The sequence below is a fragment of the Oryctolagus cuniculus genome, chromosome 5 (assembly GCF_051225735.1).
Source record: "Oryctolagus cuniculus isolate XC-2025 breed Fujian yellow rabbit chromosome 5, ASM5122573v1, whole genome shotgun sequence".
Lineage (NCBI taxonomy): Eukaryota > Metazoa > Chordata > Mammalia > Lagomorpha > Leporidae > Oryctolagus > Oryctolagus cuniculus.
In genome coordinates, this window is record NC_142871.1 from 170,077,714 (window position 1) to 170,097,500 (window position 19,787).

Consider the following 19,787-nt stretch of genomic DNA (forward strand, 5'->3'; position numbering starts at 1 on the left):
TGATCAGCCAGTCCAGCATTCAGCCTGAAGCAGTGGATTCCTCCAGCTGTTCTTGGACACTCATCCTTTGCCCAAATGAATCAGCCACGACTCCCCAATTTTATGCCAGTCACACCCCAATACAGAATTCCTGGTGCCCTGCCCATTGAGGGGTTTCTGAGATCCAGTTGAGGCAGGGAAACGGCCCCCAAATTTTCAGATTCTGTAACCTCTTCTGAGTGTGACTGGCACAGTGGAAATGAGGAACATGACCCCGAGCTGAATGCACCCTGCTCTGCACACACACACATACACACACGCACAGGGTGGAAACCTTGACTCTGTCCAGAAATCAATTAAGATATTAGAAAAATCCATAGCACGGTACACAGAAATACCTGGAAGTTCATTTCCAGGGCTACAGATGATCTAGATCCCAGGATGAAGAGAGTGAGTTTTTAAGGAAAGCACCAAGTGGGTGGTTGATGACTTCAGAATGTCTTCGGATCTTCATTTTGACTGTTTTGTTTGTGTAGGGCAGGCAAAACTTCTGTGTACTGCAATCCTAAGACCTGTTCACACACCTGACCTGACCAACTGCACCCGACCCTCTGGAATAAGGAAATTCTCCCATACCACTCAATGATTTTGAATAATTCAACCACGATTTACGTTTGTTGTTGCTATAAAGCCTTTGTTTTCCTATTGAGAGTGACTGGAAGGCCGAAAGCCCAGGCACAGGGTAAAATACCCTGCGTTTCTAGAGGGACTGAGGCTAAAACTAAGCAGCCGCCTGAACAGGGACTTGAACCCTGGACCCTCAGATTAAAAGTCTGATGCTCTACCGACTGAGCTACCCAGGCTCTATGAATGAGTTTGCGATCCTCCTATAAGTGATGTAGGTCTCCAGGATGACAAACAGGAGACCCTCACAATTTGAGGAACTACTTGGGTCTTGCAGATGAAGAGCTCACTCACTCTGAAGCTTGGGTTATTCAATCACTAACCAGCCATTCCACCTCCTCACTGTACTTTCATGGGACAGCCAAATGTGGCGATTATGCAGAGTCAGTTATTGAGGGTCCATGAGCTGTGCAGAGGGTGGGGAGGGTCACGGGACAGAATATGCAGGGAACAGAGATTGTTCTGAGGAAGGATGGAGGAATTGAGGCCCATTCACCAGAGAACCGAAAGATGAGGACAGAGAATGAAGGGGATCTGCCACACGGCAGGACACCAAGCTCTGGTCTGGGAATAGTTCCTGTGTTTCCAGAGATGAGGCATCTGCGTTCTTTGCAGGGGAGGCTCGAGGCCTCTAACCTTCACCTCCATATTTCATCTGAGCCCCAACTCATTTGAGAATGGAGATCAGCAGCTAGGTCAGCGTGGCACTGGCGTTCACCAGTGATCATTCTCCAACAGACATGTTTGGGGCCCAGTAGAGAGGAATGGAGGCAAAATCCCCAGAGAAGGGGGCAGAAGGTGGGGGGCTGCCTAACCCAGGATTTCTTACCTTTGAGCCAGTAATCCTCAACATTTAAGACATTATTCATTTCTACATATGAAGACAAATGCAATCCTGACCAAATATGAATAAAAAGCTTAAGTCATATGTTACTATGCTACCAGTTATTATTATAAAAGTGCAATGTATATATCATTATATGTTATACATAGAATTTCAGGAATGAAAAACAATATGACAAATAGGAGGATATATCCAAAAATTCAAGGAGAATGGAATTGAAAAGTACAATTAAAATATATCTTTATTTCTCAACATAAGCTCCATCAGGTTCAAGTTCAATACACTTTTGTGAGTAATTTTACCAACATTAGTTCATCCGTAGAGACTGAGTGTCTGGGAATTTAACCCATCCCAAAAAAGAACTGGTGCTGGACTTTTGCTCTTGACCGGTCCCCTTCCTCCTCTTGATAGCATTTCTTCGGTTGTGCTTTGTCTTGGGGATTGTACTAGTAAAGCCATGTTTCATATCCTGTTACAATTCTTGGAAGAAATGCTTCAGAATTTGGACTCCTTGTTGAGAATTCCATTGGAAACTCTTTTCTTCGACTGCTCTGGGTACATCAGTTTTAACGTCCCTGGAGTGGAAAGTTTGGCTTACTGAGAAAAAGAAATCCCCCCAAGAAAGTATTTTTCTTAAACCATTCTATGACAATGTAAAGATTACATTAAATAGTACGCATTATAAATTACATATTATATGTATTATTCTTCCACTTGCCTCTGTTCTCTTTCTGCCTTGACAGATTGCTCTCTGACCTGGCACAAAGCTGCATCTGAAATTTTTCTTTGCTCTCTTGCTCCTAATTTGCTCCATCCCTCTGCTGATCTGTATTTCCTGCTTCTTAAATTCCATCTATTTTTGTTTGTTTCACTCTTAGTGGAGATTTTTCTAAAAGGTCTTTTAGGTTTTAAAATAAGGTTTGTCTATTAAGTTACACTTTCCAGTTTATACAGATTTCCCCCACACATTTTGTCAGTATTTTTGCCTCTTTATTTTTGGCTGGCCCAAATCCTCAATTTGTCCATTTGGGCCTTCTGCCAGCAGGGTAAAGACCCACATGGGAGAGACCTGCACGAGGATGACGGGCATGAGCTAAGAATCGGGCCTGCAGCAACTGTATACATGTGGACGCCCGCTGTCCCCTGCTCCGTCTCCTCTGCTCTCAGTGGGGTGCTTGTACCCTCAACCATGCCAGCCCAACCCCACCCAGAAACCTCTGCTTTTTTTTTCTTTGAAGAATAAACCTTCCGATTTCTTCCAGGTGTGGGGGAAACACCCACAGTGCAGAGGTGCTTGGAAGCTACAGAGCCAGCTGCTTCTCAAACTTCAGCCACGCTGCTTTGCTTCGTTTTTTCCTAAAGCTCCTGAGTCTCTCCCAGGCTCTTCTGGGTCTTTAAGGCTTACCTGCCTGTGGGCCCTCAAGACATGTGGCTCTCCAAGACACGTTTCTGTCTGTAAATCTGCAATGGATTTCACTCTGTGATCCTGTTTTCTCAACGTCTCAGCTCCTTCTATCTTTAGGAGCCAGTTCTTGTTTACTGGGTTTCCCTGAAATGCGGATTCCCAATGGAGGTGACCATGCAAAAGCCCTGGGCTCCAGCGACAGCTCCACTTACAAGACAGAGTTTCTTGGAGAGATGAGAATGACAGTGCCAGCTTTGAGAGTGACAGCATCGTCTCTTCCTCCCAAATGAGGTCAACAGGTCAACCATGATTAAAGCCCCAGTAGCTCTCTCTGGTATATCGCTTTCTGGTTCCTTCTCTTCAGCTATCAAATTATGTCTCCTTCTGTCGAATCTAAAGAGAGTAGGCTCAGGAGACCTTAAATCTTCACTGTGGATCTAAATGATGGGCAAAACCCTTTACCTGCTATATCTGCCCAATAGTGGTTTGTACTAACGTGTAAGTGTTGTCACTTCTCAGCCCTTAGGCTAAGATCAAGTGTAAGTGTGAATGGTTGAATGCTCTATCATTTGAAATGTAAAAAAGGTGATGATAATAAAGACAGGGAGAGAGACATAGAGGGGAACAATATACTCTTCCAATTGCACATCTGGCCATGGCTTTGGTTTTTGTTTCTGTCATCACATTCTGTACCTCTGTTCTACTTTGAAGATGATTAATCTTCATGGTGATGAGTTATTACTAGCAAATGGATTCTAGTATTCTTACTAGGTCTGAAAATAAAAGTGATATTAGGAAATCAAAGGAAAATCAGTTGAGGCTAATAAAGGATCCATGTGAAAGAATTTCCCGGAAACTTTCAATGAAAGGCAGCAGATCGATTGGGGAGCAGAGAAAAAGAGACAGAAAGTCTGATGCCCTGGATACCTGAAGCAGGCACCGAGGAGGGAATGAAGGCGGGAGCGCCCTGGGATGCACAGGAGACAAATTTTCCAGCTGTCTTTGCACAACTGGGAGACATTTGCCGAGCCCCGGTTTGCAACAAAAAGTCTCAGACATCCTCCTCCGTCCTCCATCCTCCGTAGTTCTTTCAAAGCAAACTAAATTTTAGCTAAGTCATTCAAGCTGCAAAACATTGCGCCACCGAGAAATCCTCACGGATGAGGATGGTGAGGCGGGGTCGTTCCCAAGGCAGGAACCGCTGACCGAGCAGAAAATGGCACATGTCTTGGCTCTGGCGGGATTCGAACCCGCAACCTTTGAATTCCTGTCGACCAGGCGTTAGAAGTCCAACGCGCTATCCATTGCGCCACAGAGCCTCACTGTAGGATGACTGGCGTCCTCCGCCTAGGCTGTATTTATTGGGTTATTCACGTGAGACCCTGCTCTGTCCCCCTCGCCCCCGCGCACAAGGTCAAGAAACACGCAGCGCCGGGAACCGCTGCTGCCGAGGGTGGAACCGCCTCCCCGCCCCAGCTCCGACCCGCATTTGCGGATCTATTCTGACACTGGCCGGGCCCCGGCCCCGGCCCCCACAGCCCTACCGGCCCCGGTCCGTCACCCGCGCGGCAGCCAGCGCCGACCTCGGGGGCGCAGCGCGGAGCCACCCCCGGAGTGCTGCTGGGGAAGAGCGGGGGTCCCGGGGACCCCCGGGTAGAGCTGGGCGTGGCGACTCGGATCAGAGCACCGCGCCGAACCCTGAGAGGGCGTCGGAGCCCGCCGCCTCGCCGCTCAGGGGGCTCGGGCAGCGCCGAGGGGCAAACGCCCCCGCCTCACGATTCCCGCTACGTCTGACGGCGCAGGTGCAGAGTGGAGAGGACGAGCTTCACCCAGACCCCAGGCTGGGCATCAGGGCTCGGAGGTGGCGCAGGCCAGCTCCCGGCTGCGGTTGGCTGCGGGGCTCCCGCGCGCCTCCCCGGACCGGCGCCCCGAGAGCGCTCCCGGCTCCCGGCCCTGTGTCCAGGTGCGCTGGCCCTTCTCGCGGTCGCCGCAGCAGCACTCCCGGTGGGTTTCCCGCACCCTCCGGACTTCTCTTACCTCCTTCCCCTTCCTCTCGCCTGTATTTCATCTGCTGGCCCCAGGAAAAGAGGTGGCGGATGGACAGAGAGGGACTCTGTCCTCTTCGCTGGGCACTTGTCGACTCTTCGGAGAATAAGCACCTGGCATACTTCGGTCCTGGCCGGCCTGAGTAGTTTCCGCCCCGTTCACCCCAGTCCGTGCCATGGCAACTTATTTCTTATTGGTGAGAATCCAAGCATTTTTAAACACGCCGTTGGTTGCAGATGACCTATTTTCTAGAGTTTTTGTTTTAGTTGTCTGCAGCATGCGTGGTCGGCGGCGAACTACGCAGAACATTCACTAGAAAGCCTTAGTGGACGCAGGTGGACGGCGGCGGCCACGGCGGACTATACTCCTTCCTCGATGGCTGCTTGCTCAAGGTCAAGTTTAATCTACTTCTAAGGGCCTCTTCCCTCCCCCCCCCCCCCCTTGAAAGCAAGGTTTTGGAAATGCAAGTACTAAAAAAAAAAAAAAAAGCGAATGCACAGGTATATACACTAGAGAACAGGCGGCTTGAAGCACACATTCAGAAAATTAGTTTTTTTCCGTTTGTTGGTTTTGCCTTCAAGGCTCCCCCGTGGTTTGAATTGTACGTGACTCTCCGAATCTTTCCCTGTGCACTTTGGGGTTCTGCATTCCGGGTGCACTGAAAGAAAAAAATGCCCCATAATGCCTTCACTTTGTGAAAAATTGTGTTTTTGCCATGTTTGCCCCTCAAACCTTGTGTAAGTTGTCAAATGTGTGTCACAGCCTCTGATCTTCTTATTTGCATCTGACTCCCGCCCTCAGTTAACACCTATTTGTAGGGATGTTGTTGAGGCAAGGGTAGGGAGATCATTTCCTGTTCTTTCGTATTTTCTTGAAAACACGACCAGTTTTCCAACAGACGGCTTATATGTGTCCAAGATGTGTGAGAACAAATATGCTAATGTGGTCCTGGATGGCATTTCTGTTTTCTACTCCTACAGTAGGAACACTTTTTTTTTTTTTTTTGAATGAAGTATCTCTGGGGTCAGCACAAAAGTATAAGTTAGTAGGGGCTGTCAATCTGGCAATTCGAGATATAAACAAAGACACAATAGACTACTTAATATAACTGAGATAATTAAGTCCACTGTCTTGTTGGGAATTTTAAAGGATTTGGTTATAAGGAACCTTTCTGGGTAGGAAGCAATAAAAAATGTATTTGGCATTGGTTTTTGTTTCTGCAATTAAAAAAAAAAAAGCTGAGCTCTAAAGACTCCTTAACAAAGAATCAGAAGTCTCCAGTTGTAGTTTGGTGCCTCAAGCAACCAGCAAGGCAGGCATTAGTAACAAGCTGAGAAATCATGGCAGATGGAACGGAATACTCTTCTGCATCTCATCTCCCTCACCTCAATGGCATCTGAGAACATTTTCAAGTAACTGGTCTGATGGGGAGATGACACCGGCTCTCATCTGCTCAATGCCAGCCGTCCTGACACTCATCTAGACACATTTTTAGTGTAAGATCCTCCAGGCCATTTCTCTGTCACAGGCTATTCTGATTATGCACTGACATTCTGAAAAGACTTTGGTGATGGATTTTCCCAATGTATATAAGATGCAACCTGCATGCTTTGGAGTAGCATTAAAAATCCTGTGTTATCTATCATTGTTTATCTGCACAACTATGATAACCTGCCACTATTTCAAGGTGTGCAGCTCATCTTGGGTGAACTGCTTCAGTTTCTTTAACACCATAGGCTTTATGGAGGCAAACTTCTCTTCCCCAGGAGCTCCCTGGGCCTATAACTGTGCCGCCTTATTGGGAGTACCCTCCGCCCTGATCATACACTAATCAGTACTAAACCCTCCATCATCTTTGGTCACCAGAAAGGAGGTACCTTTTTGACAAGTTCCAAAAATGGGCTTGCTGACTCCAGACGGCTATGATAATTGACTTTGAGAATCAAGGTGTTGTCCCCCCCCCCCATAGATGTGGCACATCAGATTTTAAAGTCACTATCGTCCATATAAGCATCACCAATCAGCATGGGGAGCAGAGCGAGACCAGATGCCGAGTCACACGGAGACTACTGCTCTTTCTTCTCAGTAGTCACATCCTGACTGTCCTGAGTAGCGCGTTCTTCACTCTAAAGTCCATCTCTGATGTTGCAACTATTCAAAGCTCTCACTGACCTGCTAATCAGCCTTCTGCCCTAAAATTTTGTTATTTTTGGAACATTAAATGCTTGAAGATGTCAAATTTTAAGCATGTCCAGATATCCCTTTGTTAAACTGTTATTGAGTGAAATTGTTCCTTGTTCTTTTGTTGCTCCCATGGCAAGAGTTCACTCTTTAAGGTCAAAGAAAAGACTAACAGTGCTTACGCCATCCAGGAGAGCATTTCATGGAGAATGGAAAGCAATATGTTTGCCAAGAGATCTAGAACATCACTAAAAATTCGAGAATGTCACTCATTACTGTATATCTCTAACCTCCTTTACCAAACTTGCGAGACGAGGAGCTGGCTTCCATGACCTTACGTATACAAGCAGGAACGATGCCAATAGGAGCTGTTTTCTTGATATGCATGGCTGGTGTGGGAGGTTAGTGTGGTTGCCCAGTGACCCCTCTACTTCCCTGAAATCAACAAAGTTCTGCAGGATCTGCTAGACTGAGGTCTCACCTCTCAGAAGGAGGTCCTAATACAGCCTCACAAACTCAGGTTTCCTGAGGTCTAACCAAGATGCCCTTGATTGACCACAGGAGAGGGGTGGTTTGGGGGGCCCTGGCTGGGCAAGAGCAGGGGCTTCTGGGACAGATGATACCCCATGTCTTTTCTCACCAGGAAAACTTTGCTCCAACTGTTTCTTTCTTTGCAGCCGATCAGCTTCCGAATCTGCTTATTCTTTCCATGTAGACTTGATGAAGCCCATCGGAAAGGTCTCATCCCCTGAGGAGAGGGGAGAGGGCAGAGTACAGGTCAGATCAAAGAATTTCCCCGAGGTCTCTAGGCTGTAGCTGGGAGGCATTTGACATAATTCTTATTAACATGAACGTTGAACCGAGTTTTCAAGAGGATTCAATTACATTAGCAGGTTTGTGTGTGTGGTTGAACTCTCACTTCTTGTCGTCTTTGGGGCGATGGTGGTTTTAACCTTTCTGACAAAGCGATTTGTTCTTGAGCTTGTCCTTAGCTTCCCCGGGTTGAAAACGTTCTCCCCATCTCAGGCTCTGCCAACTAGAGATGGATATGATGCACGGGAGCTCTTTGCCAGTTGTTAGCAGACCCTGCTATGCCTGCACTCCCCGGAATCAGATAAAGCCTCTTGGCCTGTTGAGTGATGGTCCCTAAATTTGAGGGTCTGGACTGGAACAATCTCCCATTTTTTGCAAAGCAGCCAGGATCTGAGAGAACACAAGGTCACCATCGGACCGCATCCGTGAGTTTTCTCGGACCTTTACATCTGCAAAGTGAACGCGCACCTGCATTGCCAAGCGCTTTCCCAGCCGCAGTGAGAGAAGTACTTAGACGTGAATGGGGATCCCAGGGACCCGAGGGAGCAGGCCCCGCTCGCTGTCTCTCCGACGCAGGTGAATGGGAGCGCCTCCTTGGCTGAGACCCGCCCGGCGCGGCTTCCCGACGCTCTGGCGGACGGCCTGCCCTAACCCCCGCCCCGCACCCCCGCGCTGGAAACCAGAGGTGTGAGGCCCGAGTCTGCCCACGCGCCGAGAGAACCGCATTCCAGTTCCACAGGTGCCAGCCGGTGAGCTCACCCCGAGACGCCCGCGCAGGTGACGGCCTGCAGCCCAGCGCTGGGACTTCCTCCAGGCTGACGGCCATGCCACCCGTGGTGGTAGTCGTGGCCGAGTGGTTAAGGCGATGGACTAGAAATCCATTGGGGTTTCCCCGCGCAGGTTCGAATCCTGCCGACTACGTCCGTTTTATCCCAGGTTCCGCCGAGGGAACCTAACACGGCCGGTTTGACTGGAGCCTCGGCGTCGTGCTGGGGTGCGCTGGGTGCGCTTGGCCTCCTTGGCACGCCTCACGTGAATGAGTCTTTCTTGATAATTAAAATCGGGTTTCAGATGTTAGTGAGAACGTGCAAAGCAAAGGATTCCCGGTCTGGGCTCTTCACTCATCTCTGCACATTTCCTGGAACCACATTCCAAGCTTACTTTCTTGGAAGTTGTCGGCTCCATCATTAGATCTACGTGGGGGAAACAGCGGGGCTGGTGGGATCTCCAAGGCTCAGTTTCTGTTTATGGGGATAAAAACACCCACGAAACCGAGTTTCTTCATCATCCCTTTGCTGTTGAATAGTTACTCGTGCTTGTTTTTAAAAACATCAAATTGACACAATTATACACACATTTATGGAGTGCAGTGTGATGTTTTGATACATTGTATAATAATCAAATTAGAATAATTAGCATGTCTGTCACCTCAACCCTTACTTCTTTGTCGAAAGAAACTTGAAAATCCTCTCAGCTATTTTGAAACAGGCGATACCTTGTTGTTATAGTCCCCCTATGTGCAATGTAACACCAGAGCTTGTTCCCCAGTGTCACTGCCACGTGGTACCCCCACCTGCCCCTTCCTCTCTGCCTTACCCTCTCCCTCCACCACTGTTCTACTCTTACTTCTTCTACAAGGTCAGTGTTTTTAACCTTTCAGGTTCATCCGCACTATCACAAGTAATCAGGATTTTAACCTTTGTTGTGACTGAATTTTATTTCATTGTGTGTGTTTTACAGATTTTCTTTATCCATCCATTAGTTCACTAAGATTTTAAGCACTAAATCACATGAAGAATAGAAGACGCTCAGCTTCTTAATGAAGAAAGCAATGACAGGAATCACCGTGTTTCTGAGCCGAGGATGAGGAGATACTTTATGAGTTAGTATAATTGGCACAGAAGTAAAATGAAATGAAATCCTTTAAGATTTTCTTCAGAAGGATTTTGTGAATGGTAGGAGACTCAAGTTTGACCTGAGAAAGGTTTTTAGCAGAGTTTCCACAACCCATTCCAGGAATTAGGGACAGAACATATATTCAGGAGGTTCTATGGTAAGATAGTTAGCATTCTGGACTCTGAGCCCTGTGACCTGAGTTCAAAACTTACTGGGGCCTACATAGGGTGATTGGTAATTTCTTTTGTCATGACTGGGGTGGTGATTATATAAATGCACATATATATATATATCAAAATACATTATTCTGTACACTTTAAAAGGATGCATTCATCACATGTGAGATATGCCTCAGTAAAATTGATTTAAAATATTATTAAAAGATCCATGAGGAAACTTACAACTGAAACTGAGTTCTTTCATGATCTATAGTGAATTCTCACCAAATGAGCTGAAACTTTGATTTGAGTAATTGATGTCTACCAGCTGTGAGCCAGTGTGGTGTTTAACTTGGAGTTACGTGCTTTGTCTGTCAGATGATGCTAAACCCTTGAAGTTGGACCTCTTCCTCTTAGATTGCCTAGTACATTAGGAAACATCAAGACTAGGCATGAAGATGGTTTGATAACTGTATTGTGAAAATAAGACAAGTAATAATACACGTTTTGTTCATATTATTATAAAGATACAATTTTGCACATTAATTTAAGTATATTTCATTCCCAGGGGACCTACATTTCTATTCTTTAGTCTCACTTTTGTTTTTCAAAACAGGGAAACCCCTATATAAAACCAGAATCAATTTTGCACCTGTTAACCTCTGTGGGTTTCTGCAAGTCCTGACATAACTGCATCTGGTTGAGGAGGTAGGACTAGAATTCCATGTTGGTATACTGCACTTCATGTCACAGGGAAGAAAAGGAGCATCAATAAGTACTCCCCTAGGAGGATGACCACAAAACCCCTGTGCCCTGCTGCGACCAGAAAGCAAACGCTGGAGAGAAGCAGTCATTGAGTCATGTCTGGCTTATTTTCTATGCACATTGAAAACACTGTCTGAACATGTTAAATATTTCAAATGTGGAAAGTGAAGCATTCTAGTGGTGTCATAGGATATAGAGATAATAGCAAAGTTCCCTTCTACTAAGATCTACAGCTGTAGTTTCTGTCTCCCACCCCTGCCACTGACGCCAGTTTATGTATGTAAACAAAATTCAGAGAGGCAAACATGCACAGATACCAAATATGAGAAACCTTAAACTAGGTGATTCTAAGTACAAGGACACCTAAGACTCATCATTATGGTTTGGAAACATCTATGGACTTAATATATTTGGAAGCAAAAATTTGGTGGGAAAATCTATCATGGTATTTTTTTGCAATTTTCATATGGTCATTGCATTACCCACAAAGTACCAAGCCTTCCTCTTTATCAGCTAAAATGAGTGAATGCTACTTCCCCGAACACTTGTGGCTTTGTCCTCCATCTAGGCTGCCTGTTTACAGATAAGATCACCTGAGGTACCTGGGAAGCAGTCCTGCTTTCTGACAGCTTCCAATTTAGAGGAAAGACTGCTGTCACTGCTCCAAAGTGAAGTCTTTCCTTCATCTGTGCTAGAACTTACAAGGCCCTGCAAAGCTGGTATCTGCATTCCGTTCCTTCCAACTCCCTCTTGCCTGGAACAACTCATGCTTATGTTGTAGGCAGGTATATAGAATGAAATTGATCAGGTTTGTGAGCTGGAAGACCACACCTTTGCCACGCCCCTGAGTGACCTAATGCCCCATCTGACCACACCTGTGTGCCCACTGGTTCCTTAACCACTCCCCTTTGAAAGTGGATTGAAAGCCTGGCACACGGTGTGCTCTCTTCTGGCTTTCTGGGCTTTTGCCAGTGTGGGCCTGTGCTGGCCTGAACCTCCAGGGCGCATGGCCTTTGGGCCACTGGCCCCATGCTTCCCGGCCTAGATGCTCCTCCTCATGGCTCGTTCCTGGTGCTCAGTATGAATCCAGATCTACCTCTCTCCTTTTAGACAGAGCCCTCCCCTATGCATTTCTCTCACTGAATAATAAGCTTAAAACGAATCATGCTGCCTCGTTCACTTATGCTGGTATTTGTTGGGAGCCACTGTGCTGGTTTCCCTGTATAGGCCTTTGTTTAAACTAACCTTCAGCTGTGTTCCTGTAAGGAGGATTCACTAGAAAATTCCATTTGTACAACTCACTGATATGGTTAGCGCTTGGTCTTCTGGCTTCAGTGCTCTCTTTCTTGTACCTTGATAAGCACAAGTGGTAGCTGTAAGACCTTGCTGTAACTCCCTTTGTCAAATTGATACTGGATCCTGTGAAATTATTCCTTTGATCTATGTTGTGAGATGACCCCTGCTTACCCTCGACTGTACAGTTCTTGCCTTATACTATATAAGCCACCTCCTTCTCCAATAAAGTTGAGACCTTGATCAGAGTACTGTCTTGGTCTCCCTTCTCGTGTCTGGTTTGTCTCTCCATTCAGGTCTGCCCTCCTCATGTCCTAGTTGATTACCCCGCGGGCCAGGGGCAGGTATTCAGAATTGTTCTCTGAATATTAGGCAAGAACCCACACGGGCTTATTAATATTGGGAATTTATTAATAAGCATATGGTGATATCATATGGCACCCCATATTCCAATTTCATATGGCACCCTAGATGGGACTTTTGGGGAACTTTTAGGGGGCCATATTCTGATATCATATGGTGACCACAAAGGGAGTTTGAGGGGGTCAGCCTCCGGTTTCATTGGCAACCCCAATTCTGGTATCACATGGTACCCCAGGTGGGATTTTGGGAGACTTTTAAGGGGTCATATTCTGATATCGTATGGCACCCACATTCCAATTTCCCTTGCACCTGGTCTGCGTCCTCCCTCACTGCAGTGAGCAATGGTCACAACTTGAACCCTGGGGAGTTTGAGTGGCTGGAGGGCACCCGACACCATCCACAGGATCTCAAAGACCTAACAGCTAGCATGCATTACACTCCACGGCTCAAGGCGGATCACCATCCGCATCCGTTAGATCCATTTTGACTTAACGAGTTATTGATATTTTCCTTTCAAATTGTAACAGTCTTGTCTTCTAAGCCCAGCAGCAACTGTGTTGCTATTCTACAATTTAAAAGTTATACAACTAAAAGTTAGTTTGACTATGTCCTTGTGAAGCATGATTCTGGTGGCATTTGACTCGGTTTTATATGGACAGTGGTATTCCATACGTAGTTCTGACGTTTAGCGTACTTCCTTCTTACTGTCGTATTTCATCCCTTTTGTTTATCAACTCGTCTAGTTCTGGACAAAAATATCGGCTGAAAATTTCCAACAGTATAAATACCACTGCATTGAACATACTCATAGGTATTTCTTATAGGTTTGAGGGCAAGTTTCAGTGGGAGAGAAAAGTTGATCCTTTACATTTTAATTTAATTGGTTGGCAATGGGGTTTTCTTAAAAAAAAAAAAAATCCAGAATTCCCAAAATTCCAGCAGTTCCCACATTGATGAATATTTCTACAAATACAGCCAACAGTTTGAACTCCCTGTCATTCTAATTTTTAGCCACTTAAAAGGCATCAGGTGATATGTCAGGGCTTTAAATGTGTCTCACAGATTATAAGCTGCAACACTCTCGTGTTGGATTTTAAGCCCTGTTGGACTTCTAGGCTATCTCATCTTTAAACTGGTCTATGCATAGACTCTCTCTCAACTGATTCTTCTTTATCTCCATAACAAACTCCCTGTAATCTCTCACACAAGGGCAACTTTATATGGACTTTACCTTTACGTTTTTACTGGAGTTTACTAGTTCCTGCAAAGCAGATATATTTGTTCAGTTACTTTAACTACCTGCATGCTGTTTTGCTGAGTATCTCATTCTGCTTCTGATATTTTACATATTTCAGATTTAAAAAATATTTATTCCTTCTAAAGGAATACAAAGTACTTTGTAAAATACTTTGCAGAATAGTTTGTGGCGCAAAATACTTTGTGGTGTGGTGACGTTTGCTCAGGACACAAAACAGAGCCAAATAGAAAACCCTGCAGCCCCAGTGTGTTTCCATAAGCATCGTGTGGGCGGTTCTCCATTCTGCCTTTGTAGAAAGGTCTGTTGGGAACAGCTGCAAATTAAGACAGGAGTTTTTGCCATGGTTGTGTGCAGTAAATGCTTTAAAACGAGGTTCACTATTGATCACTTTGGGGTACTAGTAAAAGTGACCCTGATTAACAAGATCACAGTTTGGGAGTGTCCCCTGTGGAACTTACAAAACCTGGGTTCACAGCGCTGTGGGAAGTCCTGGGTTCAACTCCCACCTCACCATGAGGCGTTGAGCAAGGCGCGTGAGTCTCCTCTTCTTGAGCACCTCAAGAGTTGGGTGGAAAGTGTCTGCCCACGTCCCGAGGGGACGCAGTGGGGTAACGAACCCGCCGTGCATCGCGGCAACTTTGAGGGGCGTGTAAGGCACCTTCCGCTAAAACCGTAGCCGACAGGATTCGAACCTGCGCGGGGAGACCCCAGTGGATTTCAAGTCCACCGCCTTAACCACTCGGCCACGACTACAGCCCTGGGCTCGGGACGCGCGGGCAGGGCGGCGTTGCGGGGACACCTGCCGAGGCCCCGGGCGCGGACCCCGCGGGGAGCCGTCGCTGCGGCCGTCCCCCGTCGGCCCGGGGCTCGGGAGTCAGGTTTTCCCCGCGCAGACTCGGAGAGGGGCGTCTCGGCCACGCCCGGCGCCGCGAAGCCCACCGAGGGGCTGCAAATCCGAGAACTGAACGAACGGCTCGACCCTGGCGTCAGAGACTGTGGTTAGGGTGGGGGATCGGGGCCGGGGTTCTACCAGGTGATCAATGATAGGTATTGGTAGAATGAACATTTAACTGAGACTTCGAAAAATCTTCCAAAAAAAAAAAAAAACAAACAAACAAACAAACACACACTGCGATTGAGGACGGTTTTGTGAATCTTTTATGTTTAAATTTTCACTTTTGAGGTTTGGGGAAATGTTTTGCTTCAGCGTTATTTCTGCACTCAAGAGGTCTTCAAAAATTCACAGAAATGCGTATTATGAAAACACTATGTGAATTGCAAATTTTTTGGACCAAAATCACCTTTTCATTTTTCACAAATGTTTTGAAGTATCCTTTTACGTCTATGGAAAAAAAGTAAATAGTTTGTGTGTCCTTTAAATCACACGGTCGTGAGCTTTGTAAGACTTGTTATCAAAAACACATTAGAAATGTCCTATTTTTTAGAGGCTGAATGGCTTATTCTCGTGTCGGTATCCCAGGTCCCCAGCAGCCATTGCTCTCGCAGCTGCTCTAACTGCATACAAGGGAAGGAAAGTTATTTTATCTTGAATCGCACTGAGTTCACACAAGATATACCTGATTTTTTTGCCTGGCATCCAAATGAAACGGAACACTTTGGGGACTTGAGTTAAACTGTATGGAACAAACCCAGGGCTTTTTTTTTTTTTTTTTTTCCTATTTCCTCAAGATGTGCGTCACCTGCCTCGATTCTCACCTGTAACCCAGTAAATACTTTGGCTCCCGCAGAGTGGGGACTCTGCCGTGAGGTGGACAAACGGCTCCGGCCACGCTCTGAGGTCGCGTATTCCACAGGGGGGTGACTCCTGCTCAGCAAAGTCCCCACCTGGTGGTAGCGGGAGGCTGCTCTGCTTAGATACTCTAACGACTGCCTAAAGGCTTGAATAACCTAACTTAGCTCCATACCCGGCTGCGGGTGGGAATGCTTAACCGCTCACGCTCGGCCGTTTCGTCTTGGGGATGCAAAGCCGCGTGTCAGCCGAGACAGCGAGGAGACGGATCCGCCCCGCTCCTCCCGGGCTGAGCGAGTTCTCCCCGCAGCCCCCACTGTCCCCATCCGTGGTGCGAGGACTCAGCGGCCCCGGGCGTGGAGGCGAGGGCGCTTTGCAAAGTAAGCGGCGCACCTGTTCGCCACGGGCGTTCTTCGGCTCAACGTGCACCGCGGGATGTGCCTCCAAGGCGTGCACCGCACTCATTTCATCAAAGAATCAGTCCTTATATGGATTTCCAGATTTTCTTTTTACCATGGATGGTCATTTCGGGTTTCAACTCGTCGCAAGCGCTGCCAATCTGGCGGCCAGGGCGAGTGCGCCCGGGGCTCGGGGCGCCCTGAGGGTCCGCGGCGGACGCCGACGGGGCGGGGGCCGGACTCGGGGCGTCCACGGGCGCCTCCGCCCACGGGGACCTGAGGGGTCCTGAGGCGCCAGCGTGATGTTCGTCCCGTTGACGGCAACCCCTGAGAAACCTCGATCGGACGCCCCTTCTAGCGCAAAGCTTGGCGTGGGGAAGAGCTGCTGTCCAGCACGGCCACTTAGCCGGAGGAGGCTTCTGCTCCCCACGTAGTCGTGGCCGAGTGGTTAAGGCGATGGACTAGAAATCCATTGGGGTCTCCCCGCGCAGGTTCGAATCCTGCCGACTACGGTGGTGCCCCCTGGGTCAGCCTGGGCTCCCTCAGAGCAGAGCCTGGTTCCCAGGAGATTTCGTTATTGCTGGTTGGGGAATCTTGCAGGGGCAGGGGTCATTTTGGCTGCGTCTTATTTTGAATCCCGTGAGACCTGTTTGCTCCTCCAGCTTCCTGCTAAGGTGCACCCTGGGAGCCAGCAGGTGTTGGCTCAAGTGCCCAAACCAAAAGAAAACCCTTGCACAAACTTCTGCCACGTGGTCTGGGGGAGTGTCCTGCTCTCAACACTTCTTTTGTTTTTAACATTTTTATTTATTTATTTTCACTTTTATTTTAGAGGCAAGGGAGACACAGATCTCTGTGCTGTGTTAGCCCCCAGGCTCACAACAGCCAGGGCTGGGCCAGGCTGAAGCTAGGAAGGAGTCCAGGTAGGTGGCAGGGACCCAGGTACTTGAGCTGCTGCCTCCCTGTTGCCCATTAGCAGGAAGGTGAAATCTGGGAATGGAACTGGGACTTGAGCCCCATTCTCTGATATTGCAGGTGGATATCACAAAAACCCTAAATGACCACTAGTATCCAGCTCATTAAATAACCTGTGGAACATCCACACAATGGAGCAGGCTGCAGCTGACGATACTAATGAGACGTTTCCATGAACATGATTTACATCTGTATATAATTAGATATAATTTGATATAATTGCAGACTCATAGCTTTAAGAAGTAATAGAGACCCACTTACCCAGTTTCCCTTGATGATGACATCTTGCAGTGTTATGATACCACAAGCCGAAGATTAACTCTGACACAATCCACCAATCTCACTCAGATTGCCCCCATTTTGCTTGTATTCAAGTGTGTGTGGTGGAACGGTGTGTAGTTCTATGTGATATCTCACATATATGTCATGTGTCCAGTACCACGGACAAGACACAGAACCATTTCACTGCGGCCGGAAGCTCTCCTTCAACCCAACTCCTTCCCACACTCCATCCCTAAAAACCAGGAAATTACAAATCAGGTCTCCATTTCTATAATTTAGTCATTTCTAGACTGATATATAAATGGGGCCATACAAAATATAACCTTTTGAGACTGGCTTCTCGTCATCATTTCCTGGAGATTCATCCAGATTGTTATGTGTATCAAAGATGATTTTAATTTGTATTTCCCAGCGGCTAATGATGTTGAAGGTTTTTCATGTTCTTGTTTGCCTTCTGCATATATACTCTCACCAGTGGAATCTCGTCATGTTTTTTAGTCATTTTCTAAATGGATTATTGTTTTCTTTTTCTGTTGTTTTGTGAATTCTGTATACATTTACTATCCTTTGTCAGAAACACACTTTACAAACATTTTCTCCCAATTTTTAGCTTGTTTTTTCGACCCCTAAATAAAATCCTTTTTCAGATTAAAAGTTTTGAATTTTGATGAGGCCCAATTTATCAATTTTTTTTCTTTTAAGGACTTTGCTCTGGGTTTTAAGTCTCAGGACTGTTTGCCTGACCTAGATCCCAAATATCCTCTTTTATGTTATTTTCTGAAAGTTTTATAGTTTTACATTTTCCATCTCTGTGATTCACTCTGAGTTATTATTTTTATAAGGAAGGTTCATTTAAAACTAAAGAATGGAATGGAATGAATGTTATTTTATACACACGACTCTGGAAGTTTATACAAAAATTTGTGTTGTAGAGAAAAACTGAACAGCTAACACATGGGTAAAAGAGAAATTTTACTATTCATTATATATATTTATACAGCACAAAATCATTCAAGCTTTATATTATGATACTTTTACATACTTAAATTATGAATATACAAAGAAAATAAACCTATTTATATCAATTCAGCTGTCAATATTATATATAAATATGCATCAATACATACATTAGTACATATATCTGCATCAATCATTTTCTGTTCCTTTATTAGACTTGTTTTTCCAATTACATGGAAGCAAAAGGATTTTGCTGTCTTTCTTCATTTAATCTATAAGCAGGCTGGGTTTGCATGAAGCAAGCATGGCCTCTAGGCCTGCTACACTCAGATGCAGGTGCGAGTGTGTTAGGAGGCATAAGGGGCCATTAGCATGTGAGAAAGGAAATCCCTGAAAAGGTGACAATCCTACGGTGCTACGGTGAGAAACTAGCAAGTGCACTCCTGCCACTGTCAATTAAGATTGCTCAGACTTTCCTTGGAGGAAAAGAGAAATAAAACACCACCAGCTCTGTCATGTGTTTTACCTTAGAGCTGAAGAGAGCCCAACTCTGTGTTTCCCGGCAGCATGAAGGAGCAAAGTTAAACCCAGCACCACAAGCCAGGTGAAGTTCCTTAAAGGAGGAGGTACCTACACACCTCACCTTCAATTTCAAAAGCTCGGCCTTGCTGCCACACACCGTAGTCGGCAGGATTCGAACCTGCGCGGGGAAACCCCAATGGATTTCTAGTCCATCGCCTTAACCACTCGGCCACGACTACACGACAGAGGACTGCTCTGTCAAAATAAAATAGCCATGCTGACACCTAAGCCCATCAGGTGTGTTTACTGTCAGTGCTTCCTAGTTGTCGACATCATTTATGTGACTATCACACGGCTCCTCCGAGTGGACGACTGACATTTTATCCTCAGAACTGGAACGGCTCCTTACTCTGACGGGACGGTTTCCAGCTCTGTTGCGGAATTCCATGTACTAACAATGACTCTTTAACAACCTCAAAGAACCACACAGTTTTGACGAATACAATAAACTCTGGAGCACTCACATTGTGGGGTTTTACAGCTAATGAACTGAAGGAGGCGCCCTTCTTTGTACTGAGATGAAATACGCTCCAGGATATTCTTTTAAAAGAAACAAGACGCAATATATGGGGTTACTGGTTGCGTAAAAATAGTGAACAGACTGTGTATACAAATCTTTTATCTCTGCAGAATTATGCTAAATCTAGTTTCACTTGGCTACTGGAGATAGAAACTGGATAAAGTACATGGGTAGAAGAGAGATTTTCATTTTCAGCATATATACTTCAATGTAACTTGAATTTTACTATAATTTACTATGTATTGATGGGTTTTCCTTCATTGTGCGTGTATACCTAAGAGTGGAATTACTGGGCCATAGCAAACATTCTATGTTTAATAGTCTGAGGAACTGCCAGACTGTCTCTAATATGAATGAATGATTTAATTCCCAGCAGTTTATTATGGTTCTGATTTCTCTGTGTTCTCCCCAAACTTTTTGGAAATTGACATTTTGATTACAGCTTGCCTGCTCCATGTGTCGAGGTATCTCATGTGACTTAGATTTGAATTTCCCAGATGCTAATGATACAAAACATCTTTGTATGTGCTTATCAGCCATCTGTACATCTGTCTTGGAGAAATGTCCAGACATGTACTTGGCTCACGGGCTGCCTTCTTATTACTGAGTTATAAGAGTTCTTTATACACTCTTGATACAAG

The 19,787-nt window shown here is 46.1% G+C and overlaps 2 long non-coding RNA genes and 6 other non-coding genes across 9 annotated transcripts in view; 3 read left to right on the forward strand and 5 right to left on the reverse strand.

Annotated features, from left to right (window-relative positions):
• Positions 1-19,787, forward strand: part of LOC103345140 (uncharacterized) — a 297,246-nt gene that overhangs the window by 36,334 nt on the left and 241,125 nt on the right. The gene's annotated exons all lie outside the window — the stretch shown is intronic.
• Positions 770-842, reverse strand: TRNAK-UUU (transfer RNA lysine (anticodon UUU)). Its single transcript has one exon. It is a non-coding gene; the product is annotated as a tRNA-Lys (tRNA).
• TRNAR-UCU (transfer RNA arginine (anticodon UCU)) lies at positions 4,142-4,231 on the reverse strand. Its single transcript is given in 2 exon segments — positions 4,142-4,177; positions 4,195-4,231. It is a non-coding gene; the product is annotated as a tRNA-Arg (tRNA).
• TRNAS-AGA (transfer RNA serine (anticodon AGA)) lies at positions 8,792-8,873 on the forward strand. Its single transcript has one exon. It is a non-coding gene; the product is annotated as a tRNA-Ser (tRNA).
• On the reverse strand, positions 14,357-14,438 carry TRNAS-UGA (transfer RNA serine (anticodon UGA)). Its single transcript has one exon. It is a non-coding gene; the product is annotated as a tRNA-Ser (tRNA).
• On the forward strand, positions 16,264-16,345 carry TRNAS-AGA (transfer RNA serine (anticodon AGA)). Its single transcript has one exon. It is a non-coding gene; the product is annotated as a tRNA-Ser (tRNA).
• The window catches only part of LOC138849853 (uncharacterized), a 4,353-nt gene continuing 2,611 nt past the window's right edge, over positions 18,046-19,787 (reverse strand). The window contains exon 2 of the long non-coding RNA XR_011389083.2: positions 18,046-19,787. This exon is cut by the window's right edge and continues 970 nt beyond it. This is a non-coding gene — a long non-coding RNA (uncharacterized LOC138849853).
• On the reverse strand, positions 18,724-18,805 carry TRNAS-AGA (transfer RNA serine (anticodon AGA)). The gene has a single exon. It is a non-coding gene; the product is annotated as a tRNA-Ser (tRNA).